Here is a 15,723-nt window from a genome sequence, read left to right on the forward strand (position 1 = left end):
TCAAAAGCACACAGACAGTACACTGTATGCTTACATAACTTCACACGCTGTGGGGATGCAAACTCAATACAGTGCAAACAGCAAATTTTATTCTTCCTCTCTCTCTCTCTCTCTCTCTCTCTCTCTCTCTCTCTCTCACACACACACACACACACACACACACACACACACACACACACACACTGCATTTGCAGTGGACTTTGGCCTGTACCAGATGGCTTCTGCTCTGCTACAGGACTGAGTCTCTGAAAGGGGAGGGTAGGAGAGCTGAGCAGAGGAGGGTGGGGGGGTGGAAGAGTATGCAGAAAAGTGGCAGTGGTCTTTTCACTGAGCGTTTGTGTCTGGAGCATTCACTAGCTTCTACCACTCTCTCGCTCTCTCTCTCTCTCTCTCGCTCTTTTTGCTCAGGGAAGAGGTTGAAACTGGATTTAACTGACTGAGGAAAGAAAGTAAAGTGAAATAGAGGAGCAGAGCAGAAGGTGTGTTGTACATGTTTTTCAGATATCTCTGCATGAATGTAAAGAACGGTCCCCACACGGAACGGACGGCTGAAGTTGTGGAGTAGTGGGTAAGTATATTTCTGGAGTCTGGCTGAGTGTCGTGTGTGTGTGAGTGAGTGTGTTTGTGAGGTTAGGTTTTGATACCATGAGCATGTTTTTCTCAGTACAGTTTTTCACTACATGGCAATGGGAGGTCTCTAAAGTTAGCACACAGGTTTTCTTCATCTAAACACGTGGCTTTAAATGTCTTAAACGTGATTTAAATGTAACAGTATTTCGCTTTGGGAGGCTTATGATCAGTTTAGAAGGGTAAAAAGACTATATTTTTGCAGACAAGATTTGCACGTACATACTTGATAAAAGTACTGTTGACATTATGTCTACTCTGTGAAATCTGTAAAAGTAAGAAATATTGTGATCCGTGTGCATGTGCTGTATTTGAGTTATGCTATATACTTGACTGAATGTCATATGAATTTGTATGCATGCGTGCATGCGTGTGTGTGTCATATACTCATCTGGAGTGTTTGCGTGTGTTATGGATGTGTATTAATCAGATTGTATTATTAACGGAGGGGTTGCTCACTGCTGCAGTGTATGATGGACTCAGCTGCCGTCTTTTTCCTCGTCTGTCTCGTCTGTGTCTCCTTTGTTCAGACGTCCAGACATCTACTGCATCCAGAAATAGAGACTCACTCTCTCTTTCTCTCCCTAGTGTTTTGAGGGGGCACACACAGAGACATAGTTTCAGACGGCATCAAAGCAGTTCCTCACAGCTGTCTGCATATGCCGTCGACTGATTGATAAGCCAAGCGACGCAAGAAAAAGCTCTGATTCTTTCTTATCGCTCCCTAATCCATACAATCGCTCCTCAGTTACTTGCTTAAGGGCTTTGAATTGTTTATGCTTATGCTGCATTAGCAATGTGTGCGTGTGCACACAGCCTGCAAAAGTTGTCGGGTGACTTTTCTGGTTCGTGGTTGGGTGGTAATCTGCATGAGAGTTTGAAAATATACAGCATGTCCAAAAGGATATCCTGAGGGGAAACCGCCTAAAATAGCCATACTTTTTGAACTTAATTTCAAACTCTTATCGCAAGTTTTGTGCTCATGGAGAACGAAAGAATCTGTGGCAGAGAAACTGATAAAAGACAGAAAGAAAACAGAGTGAACAAGCAGAAAGGGAGGTAGAGATACAGACTGAGAATGAGGGAGAGAAAAGGGCTTACTAGGAAGAGAGACACATGCGGTCTTTGCATGCCGTGCATTCTTAGTGGCTGACCCCTATGGAAAATAACAACAGGCACATGTGAAGGTCATTCAGTCATCATCCTCCCTTCTGACCACTTGCACACACACACACACACACATACACACCATTGGTCATATAGTGGACTTTCAACACTTGCTTCGCTCACAAACCTTACTGTCAGCACTTGATAGAACCTCCGAATTCAAGTCTTCATTGCGTTATTCGGTTACACTGAGAGAGAATGAGAAAAGTGGGACAAAATCAAACAGAGGAGGCACCTGTGATTAAAAAGTGTTTCTTGTTGTGTCTGATTCGGTCTGATCTCATCCCTTTCCTCCTCTTTTTAATCTGATTAGTTCTCAGGTTTTTGCTGAGCTGGCTCATACCGAGGAGCGAGAGGTCACGATGACTCCCATTGTGTTTGTGAAAGGAGACGATGAGGTCATGAGGGACTTTGGTCCTTCACAGGTTAAAGTTCAGATTACGGGCAGGCTCTGTTCTTGGTTGGATGCTGTTTTGAGTGGCTAAACTGAATAAGATGACGACTGGAGAACCCATTAGATTAGATTAGATGTACTTAAATATGTAAATATATTTATATAATATTTATTTCTTGCCGTTTGTTAGAACGTGAATAAACTAAATGTTCTCTGTTTTTCTCTATGGATGGACGATGATGAAATTTATTTTATTTGTTATTAGAGTCCGTGGGATTTTTGTGAATACTCTACTCCCCTCCTTACCTTTGCTCTACTTCTGTCTTCCTGCACTGTTATGCAATGTCTGAAGATTTCACACTCTGCCTTGTAAAAAATAAATGATTTAAACCACAGTGATCATATATAATTAATGAGAAACCATCTGCATATATATGATCTATATGAACTATTGCTATTTAAAAAGAACCATGTGATCTTCTGCTGAGATGTATGAACTCAGTTATGTCAGTTTCACAATATTGAGAAAACTGAATTCTGATCATTTCATGGCATTTAGTTCAATTATTTTAATTTACCATTTCAGACTCCGTGAGGTGAATTGGAAGCACTGCTGGGTTCACCACAAGATTTCAAAATAGTTGTTGATAGTGTAACTTGACCTCAGCCAATGGCGTCGCTCAGAGCTGCTTTAATCCCTCCCACATGTAAACAATGGCATGTTGCCCAGAGCAACTGCCAAAACCGCCATGCCTCATATGAACTGACCGAAAGTGCCTTTTCCCACCCCTCTCTTTGCCGTATTCTATTACTCTTTTTCTGCCTTCTTTCTGTTTAGTTCACAGGAAGAGAAAGAAAAGAGTTGCACCTGTAGTTAATGTGCTTTTGTTTGGGCACATGTATTCCCAGTTGTATTTGCTTTGATTAAACAACTACTAATTTTTTTTTATTATTATTATTATTATTAGCTCAATTGATTGATGTTATCCCATTTTTAATCCTTTTTTTATAGCAGACCAGGGTCTTTCTTAGAATGTTTATTAGTATAAAAGTAAAATTAGGCTATGTTATTATCTAGCTAAAAAAAAAAAAAGAAAGTATAATTGCTTACAGTATCATAATTACTTTTATCTCATGTGGGCTCATCTTATTTGTTGGGATACAAAATAGAACTTCACTACTTGTGATTGCCTTTATGAAGAAAAAAACAAAAAAACAAACATCATATTGCTCAATCCAATTAGCAAGTGCTTTGTTTCTTGCTTGCTAAATACAGAAGAGAAGAATGAGCTGACTGAAGGTCGACTATCAGCACGTGTGAAGTTGACTGTTCTGTGCATTAAATTCAGTTCTCAGCTTATAAATGCAAAGGAGCGTATCATAAGACTGTTTGAGCTAGATGAAGTCTGACAGTCTGTATTTAAATGGAGTGTGTGGCAGCTAGAAGGGCAGCAATGCTGAAAATACATTGAGGACTATATCTGGTTTTCGATTAGCCATTTTGACAGATCCCAGATGTTTTTAGTTTCTATAATCAGAAACTTAACAGAGCATACAGCTCAAAAGTTTGGAGTTGGAATGTTTTTTAAGATGTTTTTGAAAGAACTCTCTTATGGCGCTTTTCCATTACCAGTATCAGCTCGGCTCGGCTCGGCTCGGCTCGCTTTTCGCTCCGTTTTCCATTGCAGATAGTACCTCCACAATAGTACCTGGTCGTCATAGCGACGCCGCAGGAAACTGCCGTGACTTAATCTTTTACGCGAGACACACCCGCTACCCACACACACAGGACAATGGAGGAAATCGAGTGTATGCTGTTTTTGGATGTTTTTGTTTTTGCTGTTTTTTTATTCAGGATACTCGCAATGATGACGCAGTGAATAGTGACGATTCTCTCTGACCAATCAGCAGTCTGCCGTGTTTTCACGTCACATTTTAGTATCGCCTCAGCTCACCTCAGCTCGCTTAGAACCTCGCCGGAGGTGGTACGAAAAAAAGTACCTGGAAGCAGGTACAGGTACAACTTTTACACAGTGGAAAACCAAACAGAGCCGAGTCGAGTCGAGCTGAGTTGAGCTGTTACTGTGTAGTGGAAAAGCGCCATTATTTGATCAAGTATACAGTAAAAACAGTAATATTTTGAAATTTAAATTACTTCATTTTATTTTATTGTAAAATGTAATTGTCAAAGCTAAATCATTCATTTCAGCATTTAAGCATCATTACTCCAGTCTTTAGTGTCACATGATCCCTCAGGAATCATTCTAATATGCCGATTTGGAGCTCAAGAAACATTTCTTTTTATTGTTAATGTTGAAATCGGTTTTGCTTTTTCAGGATTCTTTGAATTGAAGTTTAAAAGAACAGCATTTTTTTAAAAAGAAACATGTTTTAGCATTATAAATGTCTTTGCTTTTCTGATCAATTCATCCAAAGTGTTTTCTTTAGGAAAAAGACATTTTTTACTGACCCCAAACTTTTGAACGGTAGTGTGTCTTACATTAGTACTGTTAATCTAAGATAGTATACTTAACAAAAGTAAAAAGACACAACATACCACAATAACAACATGTAAAATATATTGCTCGAGGAACTCTCCGGAGATCTCTCTCCACACTCAGTTTCATTTGACGCACTAAACAGAAGTAGACTTTGTGACCTCGTTATAATTTGCTAAACACAAACATTAATGACGTAAGTAGCTGACAGATGTAAGAGCTGTAAGATCAGGAGGAGAATTTGGAAGAAAACAGGACAGATAAACAGAAAGCGAAACTTTGAATCTGAGACGGTTAGTCGTGTTGTAGATGAAGAAAGAGAGAGTGAGACAGATGCCTTGGGCTAAGTCTGACCCAGCTGTGTAAAAATACCATCTATACGCTCTCAAACACTCTCGTCAACTGAAGATTCTGTTTATCTCCCTGTACCTCAAACCAAAACAGGGACACAACTCCCCATCCAGAAATAGATCAGACATAGTGTGCTGTAAATTACACTATAGAGTCCTGACAGGGTTCGTATAGGTTTGGTTGTTGTTGGTGTTTTTCTATTTGAATATAATGGGTATTGAGAGGAAGGCTGCTTACTACAACTAGATTTTTTCTTTAGAGTTTATGCTTGTGAATGGTGCTACAGAGATTAGATTAGAGCATCTACTGTACATGCATCCCAGAATAGTCCAAAGAATGACAGGAAGTGGGTTGCCACAGTTGCAGGGGTCAGGCAGGGTCAACTGCTGTATGTGTGACTGGATGAGACTGGAGAAATAGAATTTGAGCAGCTTATACTGGTACACGCACGTAGCTTCTTGGGGACATTTGACAAATGGTGTGACAAGAACACAGTTCTTCACTACACTTTTATTCACAGAGCTCAGGCATATTTATATTTATATCTATAGTTGTGCATTATAAGCTTTAGTGATGCAAATTCTCACATATGAAAATATGTTCTGACAGTCATGCAAATGAGTATTTTGTATTGTAAAACGTTTCCCTTTGGTTGTCGATGTGTCTCTGTTTTTTTTTTTTTTTTTTTTTTTCAATACCCAATGACAGCAATTCAGAGAAACATCAAGAGATTGTTCTTTCATAGCTCAGGAAAACGTTCTGTAATTAGATAAATTGGTACCATATGTGTTATTGGAAAATATTAAATTTATTTAATTTTGATTCATTTTTCATATAATTTTTTGTATGGTCATTTCGCCTATTTTTACATTACAATTAGCTGCGCTGTCATCTTACAATCAAAGTTCTTTAATCTTTAAAAACACTATTTTTTACACTGTGCATTATAGTGTTGTGACGTCTAAATGAACTTGTGGCATTAAAAATGATTAATTGTAGTTTTTAGTGTTTATTTTTTTATTTATTCAGACAAATAGAATATTGACCTTAACAAGAAAATTATTTGATCGTATTGACCAAAGTTTTAATGTGTGCTTATGTTTTATTAGTCCTAATGAAATTGGAATAAAGTTTTTTTGGCTTTTAGTATGAAATTTATTTAGGTTATCTGTAAGCTAGTGTGCTCCAAAACAATGACAAAATTCTCATTTAGAAGATATAAGCTTTCAAAACTTACAGTCTCTCACTTCCGCCAAAATGGATCAATCATTTTGATGACATCACTCTGCACTCTACTCTCAAATTTTCTGTCCAATCAAATTCTCTCTAGAATTCGAAGCGTCCCGCCCCTTACACTATAAATAGACGCTGAAGGCACTTCAGTGGGCCTTTAAAGCCTCAGTTATTTCTTAGATGTTTCTAATAAAAAGATTTTTCCTTAGGAGAAGATAATTGAAATAACTGACTTTTAATATTTTGCTAAATCTTTGCAGTGTGTGAACATTATCTGAAATTTATGAGGATAGAAACAGCAAACTTAAGCAAACAAAACTGCTCTCAATTTAATCTCAATGCTGTCTGGTAGAACAATTTTTCTTATATACTATTCTATATAGATATTAAAGTGATCTAATTTCTTTTTTTCTTTCCTTTTTTTTAAAATGAGAAACACACAGACAGCAGCGAATCAATTTGGAAATAGCACACTCCCGGTTTTCGTCTAGCTTCCTGCTGCACTGGGAGGTGCCAAAGAACACGTTCCAGTCGTTCTTCTGTGTAGTAAATCCAACCACGGAGAAAAATCACACTCCAGTGTTAATTCATGGATTAATTTCGGTAAATTTAACATCAGAGCACAGCACGTGTTTCAGAAACATCTGTTTATGGCATTCTTGTGCAAGTCTTTTTGTGTTTTTTGTGTTTTTGTTTTTTGGGGAATTTTGTTTTATTGGGACTGAAACAGTCACCTTGTCTTTGTTTACTCTATCCAGCAGAAATGCCTCTTAACACATCGTTAGGCTTTCAGCATTTCTTAGCAAAACATGAGAGTGCCTCTCTGTGTACATTACACATGACAGAATGAGACTGTGTATGAAAGTTAGCCAAAGCAGTTGAAGGAAGCTAAGTGACCGCTGTGTTTATTATACTGTCATATGTAGAAGTCCAGAGAAGCATGTGGCAAGTCATGTAGCTGTACGCGCACAAAACACACACTGTACTCAGCCGTTAGTCAACATGAAGTGCTGTTCACAACACATTAAATCTATAATGTACGTCATTATAGAAGTAACGGGAATTCATGTAGATGTTAACAGTGTGTATTTCTGAGGGAAACAATATTAATTGAGAAAAAAAAACTGGAGTGGGACTTTTTGTCCTTTGGGAATTGATTGGATGATAAAAAGTGTGTTACAGACCTGAATAAATGTTTGCAATACCCAAGCAGCTATTTTTCTGTTTGTTGACAGTATCCAATAGCCTGCAAGGCCTTAGTGACGTGGAGAAAGGGAAAGTTGTTTTAGAAGGAAATTTTAGAAGAAGAATTTTTTTACATTTTCTTATTAAATATTACTTAAGCCCTATTCGCACTGGATTTTTATTATCTGGGGACCTTGTGTGATTTAGAAATTACCCCCCCACTTCTGAATTTCGTGTGCCGCATTCGCACGGGATAAGCGAAGCCTGTGATTTTACTTAAATTTACTGACTTATCTCCCGGATATGATGTCAATAGGCTATTGCTGGGAAATGTCTTGTCTTTATAGGTCTAGCTGTATGATCATAAACAGAATGATGTTCTTTACCGCATGCTGTTATATATGTCATCCATCTCCATCTAATCGTTCTTTTTGTTTTTGCTCTTCTGATGGTTTTCAGCTTTCTCTTTCTGCAAATTGTATAGTTGTATGGTGTATAGCGATATGACCCAGCACCCAAAATACTATCAAAACACTCCAACGCAGCCTCCATTCTTCGTGAAAGATGGATAAAAAAGCGCACAGGAAACAAAAACCTTGAAAAAATTATATACGACCCCGGCAAATCACAGAGATGGCGATTCGCACGGGACTAATATTATCACGGGACCTCTGTGTTTGGCGAAATATGGTAGGTCATTTGCGGGGGAATTTTTTACTTTACAAATTACAGACATGGCCGATTCACGCGGGATTAAGATCACAGACAACCTCCGCAATTATTACAAATGACTAGAGGTCACCAGGTAATGCTAATCCAGTATAGGGTTAAAGACTATTAGTTTTTCTTCTTTCAATAATAACATTCTCTGATAAATCATTCATAATAAGACCAGGAGCATGTATTAAAAAACTATATATAATACATTTTGATTGACATTTAGATGCTATTCTGGCCATATTTAGACCTCTTTGATTGAAGAGACATTTGGAATAGCTGGTTTGTCAAAAGGTTTACTATTTTCAGGTAGAAAATATGACAAAATGTGAGACTGGAAACCCAACTCCCCATATGACATCAATGTCATTGGTAACTGAGAAGCCAGAATGCCAGTAACTATGAAAGAGCTGTGGGTTCTCTTAAACAGGTAAATGACTGAGGTGTCCATTCTAAAGCCAGAAAGAAAAAGAACCGGTCTGGAATGTAGTTTGACAGGCAACATGTATGTCGATACAGTTTCAGGACATCTGGCCACATTCCAAACAAGGATTCATTGAGCAACTCTTTGAGGGATATTTTTCTTCATTCCTTTTTTTTTCACCATTCACTAAACATCTAGAGCCACAGAATGTCTCTTATTTGACCAAAAGATAGTTTAGACTAAGAAGTGTCTAGGACGGTTTCCCTTTAGAACGGTTTTCATGTGTTTGTTCTAAATTCAAACCTAGTCCATTTTCAGCATGATCATTGTATGTTTGTACAATGGACACATGACTTCATCCTAATGGATAGAAATTATGTTTTTACTAGCGCAATAATCAGCAAGGGGTCCATGTTTTCCCTGCATTTGTCTGCCGCTCAGGAAAGGAAGGAGCCAAACATATGCGCGTATGTGTGTGTGTGTGTGTGCTGGCATTGTCACATGGAGAAGGCATGTGTGTTTCCTCCCAGAGGCCTCCGCTGAGTGTATGTGTACGCATGTATATGAATGAACTTGATGCACTGCAGCAGTTTCCAGGGTCAGAGGGTGCAGCGTTTTCAGAGCAGCACTGTATGTTTACAGTGCTCATGCACATACATTCAAAGACATACATTAACCTACTCACCTATCCAGAGAGGCCTCTTAGGGTGGAAACCCAGTTCGTTCTCTCTAAAAACACATAGCTGTTTTGTACAATTTGATTCTTTGTGTTGTCCAGTTAAAGAAATAAACAATTTTTTTTTTTTTAAATTACAGTTTTGCATTTAGACACTTACAATTGAAGTAAATGGGGTACATTTTTTTAAGTTTTAAAAGCAAAAAAAAAAGTGATGCTTAATTTTATTAAAGCAATTCTTTAGCTAAAACTTGTGTATTATTTGAGCTGTAAAGTGTTTGTTGTGGTGTTTAAAGGCCTGTTTATGGTTTTAGACTTTTTTTTTTTTTTTACTTTTTTGATTTTCTAACTGAAATCATGTTAACACGGTTTGTTTACATCTTGCGATTATGCTATTGAAACAGTATATAATGTGGAAATACATTTTTGTGGTAATCAACATTATGCCGCAAGTTATGTCAGTCGAGCTTAATTTGTACGGAATGCAGAACGTTCCTTTAAACCTACCTGTAACGAGGACTTTCTAATCTAGTAAAGCTAAAAATAGAAGGATCAATAAAATTCTCAAGTATGTAAATCTGTCAAATGATTTTCAACCTCTTTGAACTGATTTGAAACTAATTGAACTATGTATAAATTCGTGGAGTAAATAATTTACTTTTATAAAAGATAAATTATATGAAAGTCTGAGGCCAAAGAGAAAAAGAAAGGACAACTACAGGGAAAATTGGAGACATGAGAGATAGACATTTAGACGGTAGTGAAATACAGAAACAGTCAGACTGTCAAAGGCTCTATTGTCTTTACTTTGCTCTGGGCTCAAGACATCCGCATAGTTGTACCTCTCCATGGGGCCTTTGCACAGCTGTGTGTGTGTGTGTGCATGCACAGGCGTCCTCTTACGCAGTATGGGTTACAGTGTAACTGTCAGTGTTTTCTCTAGGAAGAGTGTTTGTCTTACAGGCCGCTGGAGAGGCCCTTTTGTTTAACTTGGTGAAGAGGATCATCCTCAAAGCAAAGACCTTCAACAATACTGTACGCTTACGCTGTAGTTTAGTCAGTGTACGTTCTTGTAGAGTATGCATGTGTGTGTGTGTTTGAATGTCTCTGCAAGTTTGTTTAGTGCCTACGCTCCAAGGAAACAGCAAGCGGTGGCCTTGCTCAGTTATTACATTTATGATCTGTGTTTACATCCAAGTTGTGAAATTAATTTAGGTGAGGAAAAGTAATGTCGCATAAAACGTTTCCAAAGGGAAAAAGTGACATTTCAAACCCCATGCTCGAGAGAACAAAATCATCACTTCTGTGGAAATTGGCTACTTCCTCTCAGATGTTGGCAAACATTTTATGGACTGGCTTTGGCTCCAACATTTCTAAATGACCAGAGAAACATCTTTTCTTTTCGTTCTCAGAGCAAATTATTCAGTTACACAAACTTGTTGAGGCAAAGACACGTGACTTTTGTGATGCTTATCTAGGAATTTATTCGGTAAATGTGTTGCCATCGTGGTCAATATGCATGTGTTCTTACTGAAAAATACTTTAACCACTTGAAGCAAGCATATTTTATGTAAGTTTTTTGCATTGTGGTATTTCCAAACACTATTTTTTTTTTAATGTAGTGTCCCTAAATTCACAAATTCATATGAAAACCAGACTGACATATTTTTTTCCACAGTTTCTTGCCCCAGCGTTTTAAAATTTGCTTATGCTAAATGTGGATCCCATGAAGAGTTTTTCATTGTTTGTTTTTTCCCCAAAAGACAAAAACAATTGAATGAACAATATTGTATGAACTTGTATTTTATTTGCATCTTGGTATTTCTAAACAGTATATTTATGTAATGTGTAGTCCCCACATTTACAAAAATATATGGAAACATAAACATATGGATGTTTTTTTTCTCGTAGTTTCACATTCTTAAAATTTATGCTAAATGTGGATCCCATGAAGAGTTTTTCATTGTTAGTTGTTTCTCCGGAAAATCTGTCCTATACCTGCTTGTTTTGCTGTAAAGGACTTGATCACACATCAGTATCCACATGCTTGTTTAGTTTCTCACTGTAATAATCACTCTCAGCTCACAATGTCAAGGGCTACATGATCAATAACGCTGAACCTGAAGACCTCAGATCCGTGGTCATAGTTCAGAATTCTGTGTAAGGGGAGTCTGTGAAACAATAGTGCCCTCTTCTGGGAAGAGAGAAGAGAAAAGGCCAGAATAAGGCCAGCATAAGGCCAGCAACAGATCAGAGACACTGCTCTAAGGGGAATAGAAAGCTTTGCAGCAGATGTGCTCTTATAATAGTCCCTATTGGAAGCGAAACACCAAACCAAAATAGTGAAATTCAAACAGGTTAAATCCATCTTCAGAAAAGTAACATGAAATTGAGATGAACACACTTGCTTGGCTTGTAGGCAAGTTTTGATTGCCTCTTTTTAATGTCATTGAACTTTTGACTGTTTTAGGAAACAAAAAAAACTAAATGTAGCTCATGAATTAGTCACAGTACAGCTGAATGATAGACTAAGACACAGACATTCACAATTTGCACAGCGTCTCACAGTCAAACACACACACACACACACTTTACTCATGTGCATTGGTAGAAATGGAGCTGTCTGGTGCCATAGCAACCAATGCGGATATCCACCCCAATTCCCACCCCCTTCTTCATCAGAAAGAGAGAGAGAGCGATACAACGTTAATTAAAATGGAAGCAGGGAATAACCGGAGATCGAGGGGGAAAAAAGAGTAAAGCATAGCTTCTACAAGATAAAAGGTTACACTTTGCCTGCAATGCAAATAAAAAGGAAATGAGACGAATCCTGTATGCGAGAAGTTGAATGAAGTACGTGAAATGAAGTCCATCATAATTAAACGGGTTTTTCACAAATTTGACACAATGCCAAATAATGAAAAACTGCAATTTACCTACGTTATATATTTTTTCTTCCTTTTATATTCTTTCACTTTAATAATGATTGCGTTAGCCACTTTTGCTTTGGCAATAAAAACGTGTAAATATTTGTCATGCAGTGAAGCACAAGGAAAAACTGAAACATTAAGACGCACACACACAGACAGGAAAAGCACCAACATGAGCTAAACAGGGCGCCAGGCCGGGGCATTTGAGGACAACGTGGGAGGGAGGAAAGCAGAGGGGAGGGACTAAGGTAGATTTAGAACAGGAGAGAAGAATAATTCCAGGGTACACAGAGAAATAAATGAAGGGATCGAGATAAAGGGGTAGAGTAAAGATCATGATGTGCCTACGTCATTGAGTGTCTTGTTTCTGAGACACTCCTGAGACATACAGTTTAAAACATTTCTTTAAAGGTTTGACTATAATTCTTTTACTAAACTGAGTTTTTCTTTGTATGTCCCTTACAGATGAACCTGCAAATTCAGCATGGAATTGAATATTTCCCACATAAGAGGTAAGAGCAATGTGAAATGTCCCTTGATTTGCATGGTTGCAGTACTGTAGTGAACCTGCAGGTGGCAGACTGTCACACCAGCGTCCTGTTGGAGCTGTCTGTTCAACCGTCTTCGAAACATTACCCAGCAGAACAGTGTTATAAAAAGGGAGTGGTTGGTGATACCGCCCCTCTGTAGTCACAATTCATGAGTCAACCAGATATGATCATCATAATTTGGTTAGAAGGACAGCGGTTGTGCATGTGTGAGTCCCCTGTGTGCTTCTATAGTTGGAAAGGTATTCCACATACATACTGCAATCTCTCTTTTATGTGTACTGTCCAGCTCTTATAGACTATGTGGACAGCACAAACGTGTATTCAATCGCTGTACATAATAAGCTAAATATTATGAAAGCCTTTTTCCATCTGAGAGTAAAAAATAAAAATGTAATTGTGGGAAAGTTACATTGTGAGATAGTTACATAACACAAAATGTCACAAAATGCATTGTGACAATATATCTTGTAACTGTGACTTTCTTTCTCTCAAAATTTTTATTATCCCACAAAGTTGCAATTGCAAGATGAAAAGTCGAATGACGTCACATAGTGAATCACAATGCGATAAAGGTGCATTAATGAGAAACACAAGATACAGCATGTCGTATTGGGAGATATTAAGTCAATCGCGAAATATAATGTTGCAATAATGAGAAAGTCACAGTTGCGACACTGATTTAAAAAAAAAATCACAATTTGGAGAAATAAAGATACATTTTGAAATGCAAAATTGGAATTATGAGAAACAAAGTTGCTTAACTGTGAAACAAAGTGAGTCACAATTCTGAAAAAATCAAGTTGCATTTGCAAAATGTACAGTCACATTTTGAAAAATAAAGTTGCAGTTACTAGACAGTCAAAACTGTGAGATAAAAAGTCACAATTTGGAAGAAATAAAGTTGCATTTATGAGAAGCAAAGTTGCAATTGTGAGATGTAACAAAAGTGAGAAATAAAGTCTAATTTTAAAATAAAAAGTATTATAATGAGAATAAAGTTGCAATTTACTCTGAGACGGAAACAGGCATCCATTAACTACTGAGGTCTTAGAAAACCTGCAAAAGTATTTTCTTTCTGAATCAACAGTAATCGTATCAGGATTCGGCACATCTGTGCATCAAGCAACAAAGTGAAAACATGACTCATCAGTCTCCTGGCACCCTCTTAGCCATGGGATAGCTGCCCATGGATGTGCCCAATCAAATAAACCTTAATCTCTAAAGGCCTCCAGGCCAAACAGGCCGATCCGGCTCCATCCAGTCCTATACAGGCAGGCCACAAGTCTGCCTGGGCCTCGCTTGTGAAGTCATGCCCACTGCGCCCTCCCTGCAGCGGGTACGGGACTGAGGGGAAATGTCCCCCTCCCTCCCTCCCTTCTTTCTCTCACCCAGGCCTGTTCGAGATAGCCAATAGTATAACCAACTCGGACAAAGTTAAAGTGGTTCGAGACAAGCTTTCATCCAATCAGAGCACACTGCAGTAGAGCAAGCAGGTGGGTGGGGGGTGGAAGGAGAGAGACAAGGGGAAAGACAAAGGAAACGGAAGATGGAGGGATTGACTTGGCACAAGGGAGAAGAATAGAAATTGAGATAGATTGAGGAGAAAAGAACATGTTGTTTGTCGGGGAGGAAGCAACGAGTATCGACTGTTGCTGCACTTATTGATCGTTCTCAAATGCTGTTTGTCCAGCACAATCACCGAGACATTTATCTTCACGTGTGCACACACCCAGACGTTGTGCGGATTTTGTAACATTTGTGCAATTGTTGTAACAACCGTAACTGCCTGTGTTCTTTGAATAGTAACACCCACATTGTGAATTCTGGACCTCAGGGCAGGAGACAGACACACTCCATGCGTCTTCCTGCCAAGATTCGCCAAGTTCACTCACCAGTGAGAAATTGGTTAGTGTAGCAGACTGACTCCTCCGCCTCATATCGCTCATCCTTTTCCAGCCATCAATAGACGGATGACCCAGGCGGACCAGAGTTGATGGAGGAATGGGCAGAGAGCAGAGCTCCCACACACACTGAGAGTCTATCTATCCTTCTGTCTGTTTCAATAGATGAAGGGAAGAGAGGTGATTGAATGAGTTCAGCTGCATTGCTTTGCATTCTGCTTCAGGACTGCAGAATCCTTCTGTCTGTTTATCTCTCCATCTTTTCATCTTCTGTCTTCCTTCCATTTCCTGACCGCTGTTTGTCTTCTCAAGAGTCCTCTCAGATACCACACACACAACACATACAGGAACACAGACGAAAAATACACAAACATCCAGTGGGGCAACATTATCTAAAGAGGAAGGTCATATAAATTGGTGTTTTACAGATAAACTTGGTTAAAAATGACAGAGAAAATTACCCTCTCAGGAAAACAAAGTGGAAAAATCGCAAAAGTATCTTTTTGAGCGTGACAAGCTGTTGCACCCCTAAAGGTCTTTTTTTTTGTCAGTGTTCCTGTTATTTTTAACTTACTCTTAACTAACTAACTCTAAGGCCCTCTGAGAAACGCAGTCTTGCCCAAATAGGAATTTATATATAGGCATGGTTCAAGGTACTGTTTATTGTGTTCCATGGGAGAAATTGAATGAGAAAACTGCTGCAACATTAACCAACAAAACATACATAATACAGACATTAACAAACCATCACACTTACAAAAACTTCCTAAAAAAAAACATTTTAATGCATAAATGACTTGCATCACATCACCCTTAGTTGCATGTACACCAACATACATGCAGTTGATAGTACCTACGATTATCTTAACACCCCCTACTCTCCCTATCCTGCTGAAATTACTCAATGATAAATTTGATTGACAAAGGAACAAATTAGTATTTATATCAATTGTACCTACATAATGGGACCTTGTATCTCCTACCAGAGTTCATCAGCATATACTCAGAATACAACACATGCAAAGAATCCAATAAAATCTAATTGGCTTGCTGAACGGACTGCTAAAAA

At 38.3% G+C, this 15,723-nt stretch overlaps 1 protein-coding gene across 3 annotated transcripts in view; it reads left to right on the forward strand.

Moving 5' to 3' along the window:
- Nucleotides 1–345: 345 nt before the first annotated feature.
- The window catches only part of LOC311083630 (uncharacterized protein), a 131,191-nt gene continuing 115,813 nt past the window's right edge, over nucleotides 346–15,723 (forward strand). For all 3 annotated transcript variants that reach the window (XR_014606333.1, XR_014606334.1, XM_084115318.1), the window contains exons 1-2: nucleotides 346–568; nucleotides 12,668–12,714. The gene's annotated coding sequence lies outside the window, so the exon portion shown is untranslated. The remainder of the gene's footprint in view (nucleotides 569–12,667; nucleotides 12,715–15,723) is intronic.

The sequence above is a fragment of the Abramis brama genome (genome assembly GCF_963993115.1).
Source record: "Abramis brama genome assembly, chromosome: 5".
Lineage (NCBI taxonomy): Eukaryota > Metazoa > Chordata > Actinopteri > Cypriniformes > Leuciscidae > Abramis > Abramis brama.